Source organism: Hyperolius riggenbachi, chromosome 10 (genome assembly GCF_040937935.1).
Source record: "Hyperolius riggenbachi isolate aHypRig1 chromosome 10, aHypRig1.pri, whole genome shotgun sequence".
Classification (NCBI taxonomy): domain Eukaryota; kingdom Metazoa; phylum Chordata; class Amphibia; order Anura; family Hyperoliidae; genus Hyperolius; species Hyperolius riggenbachi.
This window is the reverse complement of record NC_090655.1, coordinates 74,798,564-74,810,630: the sequence shown is the minus strand read 5'-3', so window position 1 is coordinate 74,810,630 and position 12,067 is coordinate 74,798,564.

The window sequence follows — 12,067 nt, the reverse complement described above, 5'->3', positions numbered from 1 at the left end:
GTCAGTGAGTGTCCTAGTACAGTTACAGTATATAACTATTCAGAAGGAAATAGAGTGTGTGTACAGTACACAGACAGTGAGTGCACGCACACGCAGGAGCTAGTAGCCTATGAACAGTGACAGTGAGTGTCCTAGTACAGTTACAGTATATAACTATTCAGAAGGAAATAGAGTGTGTGTACAGTACACAGACAGTGAGTGCACGCACACGCAGGAGCTAGTAGCCTATGAACAGTGACAGTCAGTGAGTGTCCTAGTACAGTTACAGTATATAACTATTCAGAAGGAAATAGAGTGTGTGTACAGTACACAGACAGTGAGTGCACGCACACGCAGGAGCTAGTAGCCTATGAACAGTGACAGTCAGTGAGTGTCCTAGTACAGTTACAGTATATAACTATTCAGAAGGAAATAGAGTGTGTGTACAGTACACAGACAGTGAGTGCACGCACACGCAGGAGCTAGTAGCCTATGAACAGTGACAGTCAGTGAGTGTCCTAGTACAGTTACAGTATATAACTATTCAGAAGGAAATAGAGTGTGTGTACAGTACACAGACAGTGAGTGCACGCACACGCAGGAGCTAGTAGCCTATGAACAGTGACAGTGAGTGTCCTAGTACAGTTACAGTATATAACTATTCAGAAGGAAATAGAGTGTGTGTACAGTACACAGACAGTGAGTGCACGCACACGCAGGAGCTAGTAGCCCATGAACAGTGACAGTCAGTGAGTGTCCTAGTACAGTTACAGTATATAACTATTCAGAAGGAAATAGAGTGTGTGTACACAGACAGTGAGTGCAAGCACACGCAGGAGCTAGTAGCCTATGAACAGTGACAGTGAGTGTCCTAGTACAGTTACAGTATATAACTATTCAGAAGGAAATAGAGTGTGTGTACACAGACAGTGAGTGCAAGCACACGCAGGAGCTAGTAGCCTATGAACAGTGACAGTGAGTGTCCTAGTACAGTTACAGTATATAACTACAATACAAAATACAATCACTAAGTAGTAAAGGACAGCAGAAATACTGTCTAATACTATCTAATACTGTCTAATACTGTCTAATACTAATGATAAATAAACTAACAGAGGACAGGAGGACAGCTGCCCACACAGGCAGGCCCTGAGGCCTAAAGCTGTAAGCTTGCCTGCAGCAGCTGGCCTGTCTCTATGTAACACAAAAGCTACTAACTAAAATACAATGTCTATCTAACTAACAACAATATAGGTGTGTATAGGAGGTGTATGTGAGCAAAAACGCTAGGTAAATGACCACAATAGAGCTCTTGCTAAGCCAAAGCACAAAGGACCAACTCTCTCTCTATGCAAGTCTCAGGCAAGGACGGAGAAACGGAACATGGCGGCCGCTATTTATAGGGTAGGGGCTGGCCAGGGTCCCCCTCTGTGATTGGCTGCCGTCAGAGGGCCTGGGAGCCCTCTGATTGGCTCTAAGGACATCAATCTGGGCTATGACGCTATTCGAGCTCGGTATTCGAGCTCGAATAGTGAATGGGCTATTCGCGTTTACTCGAATAGCCCATTCGAATAGCTGCAGCTATTCGGAGCTCGAATACCGAGCTCGAATAGCTGAAAAAGAGCTCGGGGCAGCATGACAGAAGGCTCTGTCTCCAAGTCCTTCAGGTATCTAGGGCCCAGATTGTGCAAGGATTTGAATGTCAGTAAGCCAATCTTAAACAAAATTCTCCATTTTATCGGTAGCCAGTGAAGTTGGCTCATTAACAGCCTTGCAGCAGCATTCTGTACTAATTGCAGGCGGTGTAGATCTTTCTTTCGAAGGCCTGTGTAGAGAACATTGCAGTAGTCCAGCCTTGATGTGATGAAGGCATGAACTAGGGTTGGAAGATCATCTGAAGGAATGAGGTGTTTAACCCCCTTGCCGTTCCAATTGTGTCGGCAAGGGGGCGGCGCAGCACTTTTTTTTAATTTATTTTTTTTAAATCATGTAGCGAGCCCAGGACAAGCGGCATCCTCCTACCTAACCTGATCGCTGCCGATGCTCTCTGAAAGCAGGAAATCTCGTTCAGAACGGGATTTCCTGCTGGGCTTCCCATGGCGACGGGGCGGGATGACGTCAGAGGGAATCCCGATCCACCCCTCAGCGCTGCCTGCCTCTGATTGGCCAGGCTGCGCAAGGGGTCTGGAGGGGGGGGGCGCGGCATGGCGGGTAGCGGAGAATCGGCGGCGATCGTAATATGCACGCAGCTAGCAAGAGATAACCGGCAAGGAGGTTAATCCTTGCAATATTCCTTAGGTGAAAGAAGCAATGTTTCACAACAGCTGAGATTTGATTCCTGAAGCTTAATTTCCCACCAATCAGTACTCCCAGGCTGCGCACGCAGCCGGAGTTCTTCAGGTCTGAGCTCCCCATCCTTAGTGGCGCTGGTTGAAACTGGGGCTGCTTTGCTGTCGAGCCCTGACTTTCGATGACAAGAACCTTAGTTTTGTCAGCATTAAGTTTTAGCCAGGTATTATTCATCCACTCCTGAAGCTCAGCTAAACATGCATTTATTTGTGGAGTAGGGTTTGTGATGCCAGGTTTGAATGACAAATAGGGTGTCATCAGCGTAGCAATGATGTGTCAGGCCATGTTTTTGTATTATTTCTCCAAGTGGCAGCATGTAAATGGTGAAAAGTGAAGGGGATACAGTGTTCTTCCCAGAATTTTTTTCCAGCCGGGTGGCATGAAAAAGTAGCCGGGGGGCATGAAAAAGTAGCCGGGTGGGGCGAGATGAGAGAATGCAGGGCCGGTGCTTCTGTGTGCAAGTCTGCTTACAGTCAGAATAGGAGGTGGTGAGCTGATGACAGCCGGGTGCTCACCAAAACTAGCCGGGTGGAGCACCTGGCTAAAAAGAGCCTGGGGAGAACACTGGGATAATATCGTGCCCTGGGGTACACCATTATTTAGTGGTGATAGATAGCTCTTCCGCCACCCAACAGACATGCTCAATGCCAAGCTTACACCCAGGGCTGGTACCACTCCACACACAGATGTCTCTTCTGGTTGCTAACTGGGGGGAAATTACATCACATTCCCAAAGTCCAGATCAATGCACATAGCCAATTGTTTGAACATCTGGCACCTGGGGGCATGACATCATGCTGCACTTCATGTATGAAAAGGAGGACCCAGGAGAGACGTGTTTTTAGAATCATGCCTGCGCTCTGAGTAGGCTGAACAGTGCACCATACATCACTGGTAGGCAATGAAACAGTAATGTCAGTGGCGTAGCAATAGGGGGTGCAGAGGTTGTGACCGCATTGGGGCCCTTTGGCAAGAGGGGTCCGAGGGGCCCACACCTCAAACAGAGTATTAGCTCTTTATTGGTCCTGTGCTTATAATATTCTCTTCTATAGTTGATTTGAATAGTAGTGATCATTAAAACTCTGTTTCCCATCCCCTTCTTGCACCCCTGACACTGTAGTTGTCCTTGATTGTTTTTTTTAGTGTGCCGTATCAATTGTTATCTGTAGCATGCTTGGGGGGCCCCAATGCTAAACTTGCACTGGGGCCCACGGCTTCTAAGCTACGCCACTGGGTAATGTAAACCTTGTTTTGTTGCATTGATACCTTGGCCCATATGCAATTAACTTTTTCACCTGAGTTTTCTCCTAGGTGGTATGTTTAAATTTGTCAATAAAATGCCCTTTAAAACACCAGAAAGCAAGAAAATACTCAAAATAATTTTGTCAGTACTTTTCAACCTTCTTTTCGGTACTTTTTCAGTTGAAAAGAGCTAGAAAGTTATTTTAAAAAGAAGATGAAAAATGATCTCCTAGGAGAAAACTCCAAAGAAAAAGTTAATTGCATATGGGCCCTTATAAAAACTGTTTTACACCAAAAAGTGATTTGTGAAAGCAATTTTAGGCAATCCATTTTAAAGTGATTTTGAAGCAATTTTCATAGTGTTTTTGCTTTTCTATACTTTCTATAGAATCACAATAACGGCAAAAACTCCAGTGCGAAATGACCCATTTGATTACTTTAACCAAATGCTTTTCAACACGGTAGTGACTGAATAACACACTGAAAAGAACGGATTTACGCTTTTTGTGCCCCAAGGCCAAGTATGTTGTGGTTTCGCCTTCTTGTGCAGCATCACCCCTCCCATTCCATGTGCAGCCCCCTCTTCCATGTGTATCAGCCATGTACTACAGATCCTTCCATTCCATGTGCAGCCTCCTCTTCCATGTGTATCATCCATGTACTGTAGCCCCTCTCTGTCATGAACAATTTCCTTGGACAACGGTTTCCTTTTTCAGCCTCCTCTTTCTCATAAGTAGCAACCAGTCTTTTTTGTTCAGGTGCCCCCTTGGGCTGCAGCCACCCAAGACCTGGGCCTTTGTGGCCTTTCCAGAAATCCGGCCCTGCATAAGGAAGCCTGGTGATTTTGCCACTGATATAAAAGTCACTTTTATTTTAATTATATTTTTTGTCTAGGTTATTTTTATGCGTACGTTAAAAAGGGGGCGCTGGGAAAAAAGGGCGCGGGGTTTTAAACGATAAGCATGGATAACGTTTAAAAATATATTGTACTATATTTCGTTTATAAATAATGTTTTATAAAGTTATAAATCATTAAATAATGTGCATAAAATCAGCAATTGTGAAAACTAGAGATGGGACGACGAATCCGGCGAATCCACGAATCCCTCGAATATTGGGAAATATTCGAGATTCGTGGATTCGAATCCCGACGCCATTTTCCACTTTACGAATCCGCCGAATCCCGACGCTGCATCGCCGCACATCCGCCGCTCGCACTCGTCCTCCTCCGACCCGCGCCTCCTCCGCCCGCCCCGCGCCTCCTCCGCCCGGCCGCCCGCATACTTTGTATCAACTCACCCGTCCAGTGGAGCGCAGACAGAGCGGCAGACCTCTCGCTGACTTCCTGGTTCCCTCTAGTGACGGCTTTTACAATGACGTCATCAGTAAAAGCCGGTCCGGCCACTAGAGGGAACCGAGAAGTAAGGACGAGGTCTGCCGCTCTGTCTGCGCTCCACTGGACGGGTGAGTTGATACTTATGCAGGGGTGAGCGAGGAGGCACGGGGGACGGAGGAGGCCATGGGGGTGAGCGGAGGAGGCACGGGGGGGAGCGACACCTACCTACCTACCACTTTACCTACCTACCTGCCACTATACCTACCTAAAGGCCCCCTATACGTACCTACCTACCTACCGGGCACTATACCTACCTACAGGCCCCTATACCTACCTAAAGGCCCCCTATACTACCTACCTACCTACCTACCGGCCACTATACCTACCTACAGGCCCCTATACCTACCTAAAGGCCCCCTATATGTACCTACCTACCTAAAGGCCCCTATACCTACCTACAGGCCTCTATACCTACCTACCTAAAGGCCCCCTATACATGCCTACCTACCTAAAGGCCCCTATACCTACCTACCTACATACCTACCTATACTTAAGGCCTTATACCCTGCTACCTATACTGAAGGTCCCTTTAACTACCTACCTACCTACAGGACACTATACCTACCTACCTACCTATCGGCCACTATGCCTACCTACCTACCTACAGGCCACTATACCTACCTAAAGGCCCCCTATACGTACCTACCTACCTACCTACCTAAAGGCCCCTATACCTACTTACCTACATACCTACCTATACTTAAGGCCTTATACCCTGCTACCTATACTGAAGGTCCCTTTAACTACCTACCTACCTACAGGACACTATACCTACCTACCTACCGGCCACTATGCCTACCTACCTACCTACAGGCCACTATACCTACCTAAAGGCCCCCTATACGTACCTACCTACCTACCTACCTACCTACCTAAAGGCCCCTATACCTACCTACAGGCCTCTATACCTACCTACCTACTTAAAGGCCCCCTATACGTGCCTACCTACCTAAAGGCCCCTATACCTACCTACCTAAAGGCCCCTATACCTACCTACCTACATACCTACCTATACTTAAGGCCCTATACCCTGCTACATATACTGAAGGTCCCTTTAACTACCTACCTACCTACAGGACACTCAGGGGTGCCTCTAGTCATTTTGTCACTCCAGGCGAGAAAACCTGTGGCGCCCCCCCAAGTCCCTCCCCCCAGGAAAATAATCATAATGCAGCATCGTTTCACCAGAAAATAATCATAATGCGGCAGTGTTTCATCAGAAAATAATAGTAATTATCGTAATTCAGAATCGTAATTCACCAGAAAATAATCGTAATGTGGCAGTGTTTCACCAGAAAATACACTTATTGCAGCAGCAGTTCACCGCAAAATATACGTAAGGTGGCAGCGTTTCACCAGAAAATACACTTATTGCAGCAGCATTTCACCAGAAATTAATCATAGGGCAGCAGCGTTTCACCAGAAAATAATCGTAATGGGGCAGCGTTGTCAGAAAATAATCGTAATGTGGAAGCGTTTCACCAGAAAATACACGTAATCCGAGCAGAGGGAAAGAGTAGAGAGGGAGAGGCAGCATAAGATGTAAGAAGTGGGTAGAGGAACAGAGAGGGGGAGGGATAGACAACATAAGGTGGAAGAGGGTGCAGAGAAACAGAGGGGAGAGGGAGAGACAGCATAAGATGGAAGAGAGTGCAGAGGAACAGAGAGGGGTAGAGACAGCCTAAGATGGAAGAGGGGGCAGAGGAACAGAGAGGGGTAGAGACAGCCTAAGATGGAAGAGGGGGCAGAGGAACAGAGAGGGGAGAGGGAGAGACAGCACAGCACTAAAGCACAGGTTTACAGCTTTACCAGCCTACAGCCTAACCAGCTTTTAAAGAAAACTCTAGTATCAAAAGAGCAGGGCACATTCTAGCAGTTATAACAGTACTGGGAGTCTGCACACAGGACAGGAAGTGTTCTTAGCAGCCTGCCTGCCTACGTTCCCTGCCTGCATACCTTCTCTTCTGCCTGTGCATGCAGCTTATCATCTCTGGAGTCTGGAGCAGAAACTTCCCTTCTCCCGGGCTGTGTTGCTGTCTTGTGCGGGGGCGGGGCTCCAACACGGACACATCACATTCTTCTCTCTGTGACTGCATCTGTCCCCTGGCTGTCTCGCTCCAGTGTCTGTGTGCAGCCAGTGACACAGGTGGGGGGTCAGACTGTCGGGGGCATAAGCTGGCTGGCCGCTGGCTCCTGGTTTGACTGGCGTGGGGCGGAGTTAAAGGCTGGGCCACACGAGGTAAACACTTTACCTGTGTGGCTACTGAGAAGAAGGGGCACGGCTTTAAAGAAGGAGCCTGGCAGAGAAGAGCAGTATTGATTGCTCTATTGGCTGGGGAGAAGTGAAGGTGGAGGCACTGCTGAGCACATGGTAGTGTGCCGAGCACCGGGGACGGAGTCGGGAGATAATATAATATAATATAATATAAAAAAAAAAAACATGGTCACGGTAGCAGCGGCGGGGGAATGCGCCTCACCACCTCATGGCGCCTCACCACCTCATGGCGCCCCAGGCAACCGCCTATACTTGCCTGGTGGGTGAGACGCCCCTGAGGACACTATACCTACCTACCTACCGGCCACTACACTTACCTACCTACCTACAGGCCACTATACCTACCTAAAGGCCCCCTATACGTACCTACCTACCTACCTAAAGGCCCCTATACCTACCTACATACTTACCTATACTTAAGGCCCTATACCCTGCTACCTATACTGAAGGTCCCTTTACCTACCTAAAGGCCCCTATACCTACCTACATACCTACCTATACTTAAGGCCTCTATATACCCTGTTACCTATACTGCAGGCCCCTATACCTTGCTACCTATACTGAAAGCTACCAATATTGAAGGCACCCATACCTAGCTAGCTATACTGAAGGCACCTTTACCTCGCTACCTATACTGCGGGCAACTATACCACGGATCGCACAATTCGTATGTGCAGGATTCGTTAGATTCGGGATTCGAAAGGTTCGAGATATTCGAGAACCTTTTTAGATTCGGATCCGGATTCGGATTCGAGGAAATTGTGGATTCGTCCCATCCCTAGTGAAAACGTTAATCTTCCGTTTAAAAACTGAAATGCATAATAACGTTTAAAAAAAAATTATTATATTTGTTGTATAGGTTATCTTTATACCTATGCTAAGTGATCATAGATATCATCCCTAAATTCTTTTGACAAAGGAAAGGACACTTAGTTTAGCTAGTCCTTCCTTGGAACATTAGTTCACCAAGCCTCTTTTTAATTTGGTTGTCCTTGCCTGCACTCTTTCCCATTCCTGGATTATTTTTTGTGATTTAATCCCCAAACCTGAACAAAATATCCGATTTTACATCAAATAGATGCTAAACAGGCAGTTATGCCACTGTATCTTCCAGCTATGGCTTTTTTTGTGTAAAATCAGGAACTACGCCAAGTTTCAAAGTTATTACATTCCATGCTGGCATTAAGTCTGTAGTCTACATCCAGGTTCTTTCCATTTGAGGTTCACCTAATTTAATACCTTCCAAATTTTGCTGTGTGTACGTTTTAGCCCCTAAGTGTGTAACCTTGCATTCATTCACATAGACAATTACCCAAACCATTTCATTCGGCTAGAGCATCTGAGCTGCAGACATATTCCATTGAGTGCAATGCACTTCAAAGTTTTGTGTCAACCACGAGCATAAGACCAGTATTTTAATATAAACTTTTTAGGGTTCCAATTATTATGCAAGTGCAATATAAACAACACCTAGACCCAACTGGAAGATCCCGCACAGGATGATGGTATAACAGCTCCATTGACAGTTGGCTTGCTTTGCTGCAAGATACCCCATGTTATGCCCATGAGGGTCACTCCATCTATTGTCAATAGGACATGATCAGATGGAGTGTGACATGGTTCAAGTTTGGAGGACTGGTGGACAGACGAGTGGGTTCAGGTTTGGAGGAGTGGGGGAAAGACGCATGGGTTCAGGTTTGGAGAAGTGGTGGACAGACGCGTGGGTTCAGGTTTGGAGAAGTGGTGGACAGACGTGTGGGTTCAGGTTTAGAGGAGTGGTGGACAGACACATGGCCTTGAGCCGAAACGTTGTGTGCTTTTTTTGCTATGGAATAAAATCACTTTGCTACAATTGCACTAATTCCAGGTGGAGACCCAGTCTTTCTTTCTATGTTGGTCTAATGGATTTGCACCTTGATGGATCCAGGTGCTGACTGGTTGACTCCCTGGTACTGAAATCATTGACACGGTTGAGCTTTGGGACTTTCCTTTTTCCTTGTGGACAGACACATGGGTTCAGGTTTGGAGGAGTGGTGGACAGACGTGTGGCTATATAATAGGTCAGGTTGGTAATCTGAGCAAATAGCCATAATACTGTAGCTGAGTTGGTGCTGGAGCAGGTGGTTATATTATACGCCCACACACTAATTAAAGCTGCAGCAGGACTAAGGTAGTTCAAGCCAGACAAGTAATTGATGTAACAGACTGTATAGTTGTCTTTCAGGCTGGCCTAGTAACAAGAACATCAGAAGATAGGGGAAAGGTCAGGAGATGAACTTAGTCTGTACCAGAAGCAAAATAGTGCGGGTTACACCATAGGAACTGAAGAGAGCACCAATATTCAAGAAACCAACTTTGTAGCCCAAGTCTGTCCTGGCACAGCTATACAAATTTATACAGGAATAAAGCTTATAAAACTGACCACGCTTCATTTCTTCCACAATTTTACTGTTTGCCTTGCCCCAATGAAAACTTTCTACACACTTTAGATTGTTGTTACCCAAAACAAACGATCCTTTCCAGCAAAGATCTAGTATGAGTAAAGGTGTGCCCCCATGTTAGACAAGACACTCCTTTTTTTTCAACTTAGTATCAGTATGACCTAGTTGTGTATGATTACTTCATTGTCACTGAGTCCATGTTTATATCATCATTGATTTAATTATTATTCATTTATTAACGAAACTCAAAACAAAAACAAAAAAAAGACCCCAAAAAAAAAGAAGCATCTAAGTGAGTTTTTTTGGCAGATTTACTTTCCGATCGATTTTCCGATTGTTTTTATAATTGATTTCCATTCACTTCTATGAGAAAATCAATCAGAAAACCAATCAAAATCAGATCGGACCTGTCGGAAATTATCTATTGAGCCATCTATCTGCTGAAAAAACTCATTGTATATTCCCAGCATTTGCAATACATTCAATCAGCCAGACGTACATTCATTCATTTTCTTCCTTCTGCTGTTCTTACAAGGATTATTGTTCACCCTTACACCTCTTACTCTTTTGCTAACTTTATCGCTAATTTTAACTAATTTCCAATGCTGTTATCTTTATACTAACTACATTTACCTTTATGTTTGGAGCTAGCCACCTTCTTTAATTTATTTGCCCATAACCACACAGTTTTCAGCCCTGTAGGTTACTTACCGGTTTAGCCTGTCGAAATGACTTTTCATATGAGTTAAGTTGTAGATTAATACTCCCTTTAAGCTTGGAGAGGAAACTCATTGCCTGATGGTGGAGCTAAAAGGATGAGCCCTTATCCAAATTAAGAAGTCCCCACATCCCATTTAGTACAGTAGGGTAGAATCAGGTGCCAGGCCACTCTTCTTGAACCAAGATACTGTAGAGTCAGTCCTGGTTGGAAATCAGGATTATAACTTAAAGTGGTTAATTAAAAGATTCCCCCTTTCTTCCTCCCCGGGATGGATTTACTAATAGACACTGTAGGCTAGTGTCTACAGGTGGCCCTTGTTTGAAAGGCGGCTCACTGGCAACCCCAAGTGTTCCCCTTCTCTCCCTCCTTATATCCCTCTGAAGAGTGCAAGTGGAACGTATATGAAGAGACTCACAGCATTGGAGAGGGGAGGCTAATAGAGATGTGGCGAACATCTCTGAATCCCTGGGGGTTCGACTACTTCCGGGTCGCTCTGACCCGGAGTAGTACGCCTGTGCTGCCCGCCGGAGCGCGTCCTAGATCGCGCTCCTGTTGCCGGGCACTTTCTGCGCATGTACGTGACGTCATGAACGACGTCACACTCATGTGCAGAGAGTGCCCGGCAACAGGAGCGCGATCTAGGACGCGCACCGCCGGGCAGCGCAGGCGTACTACTCCGGGTCAGAGCAACCCGGAAATAGTCAAACCCCCAGAGATGTTCGCCATGCGAACAGTTCGCCACATCTCTAGAGGCTAATTGGACTGGTTGGAGGGAGGGGGAAAGGGGAGCGCATCTGGCCTATCTATTAGGGGAGAGGGAAAGGGGGGCACATCTGGTTGGAGGGGACAGCTTAATGGGGCACATCAGGCTGGCCAGAGGATGTGGTTTGAGAATGTGTGACTTCTGTTAAGAGGCGGGTTTAGAGCATGAAAGCGTATGTGCCTATAGGCTCCTGAGCTGTAAATCTGGCCCAGCCCCCTCCATATCATTTCCACAAAAATCCTCAAGGCGGTTGACAATAGAGGATGAGCAAGGGATTCAGCTAAATTTGAGATTGTTTGGGCCACAGTTGGCCACTGGGTGACTGACTAATACTCAGGAAAGTGGGTGGAGCCTACAGCAGCCAATCAAAATTCACCTTTTGTTTTTCAAGGGGAATATTTACATTGCTGCCATTCATACACTCTTAATGGCAGAGGCCTAAATCTGGTACAGTCAGTCACTGGGAGACTGGGGTTTAAATTCTGAAAAGGGAGCGGGCAAAAAACAGACAATCAGATTTGTTTAATTTCAATAGTAAAATACAACTTATTGACGCCAAAGACCCCAAAGCTCATAAACGTGGTCATTGAGTGACTGTATGTCAAGGTTAGAAAAAGTGGGCGGAACCAAAAAAAACTAACTTTTTACATTGGAAAATATAAACTGCAGCTATTCTCACACTGTTAATGTCAGGGTTCTCAAACATGACACAGTTGGTCACTGGGTGACTGGGATTCATATTTGGAAAAGTAAGTGGAGCCTACAAGAGCCAATCAAAATTCACTTATTGATTTTCAAGGGGGATATTGGAACTGCTGTCATTCTTACAAGGTGAATGGTAGAGGCCTCAAACCTGCTACAGTCGGTCGTTAAGTGACTGGGGTTCAAATTCACTAAAGGG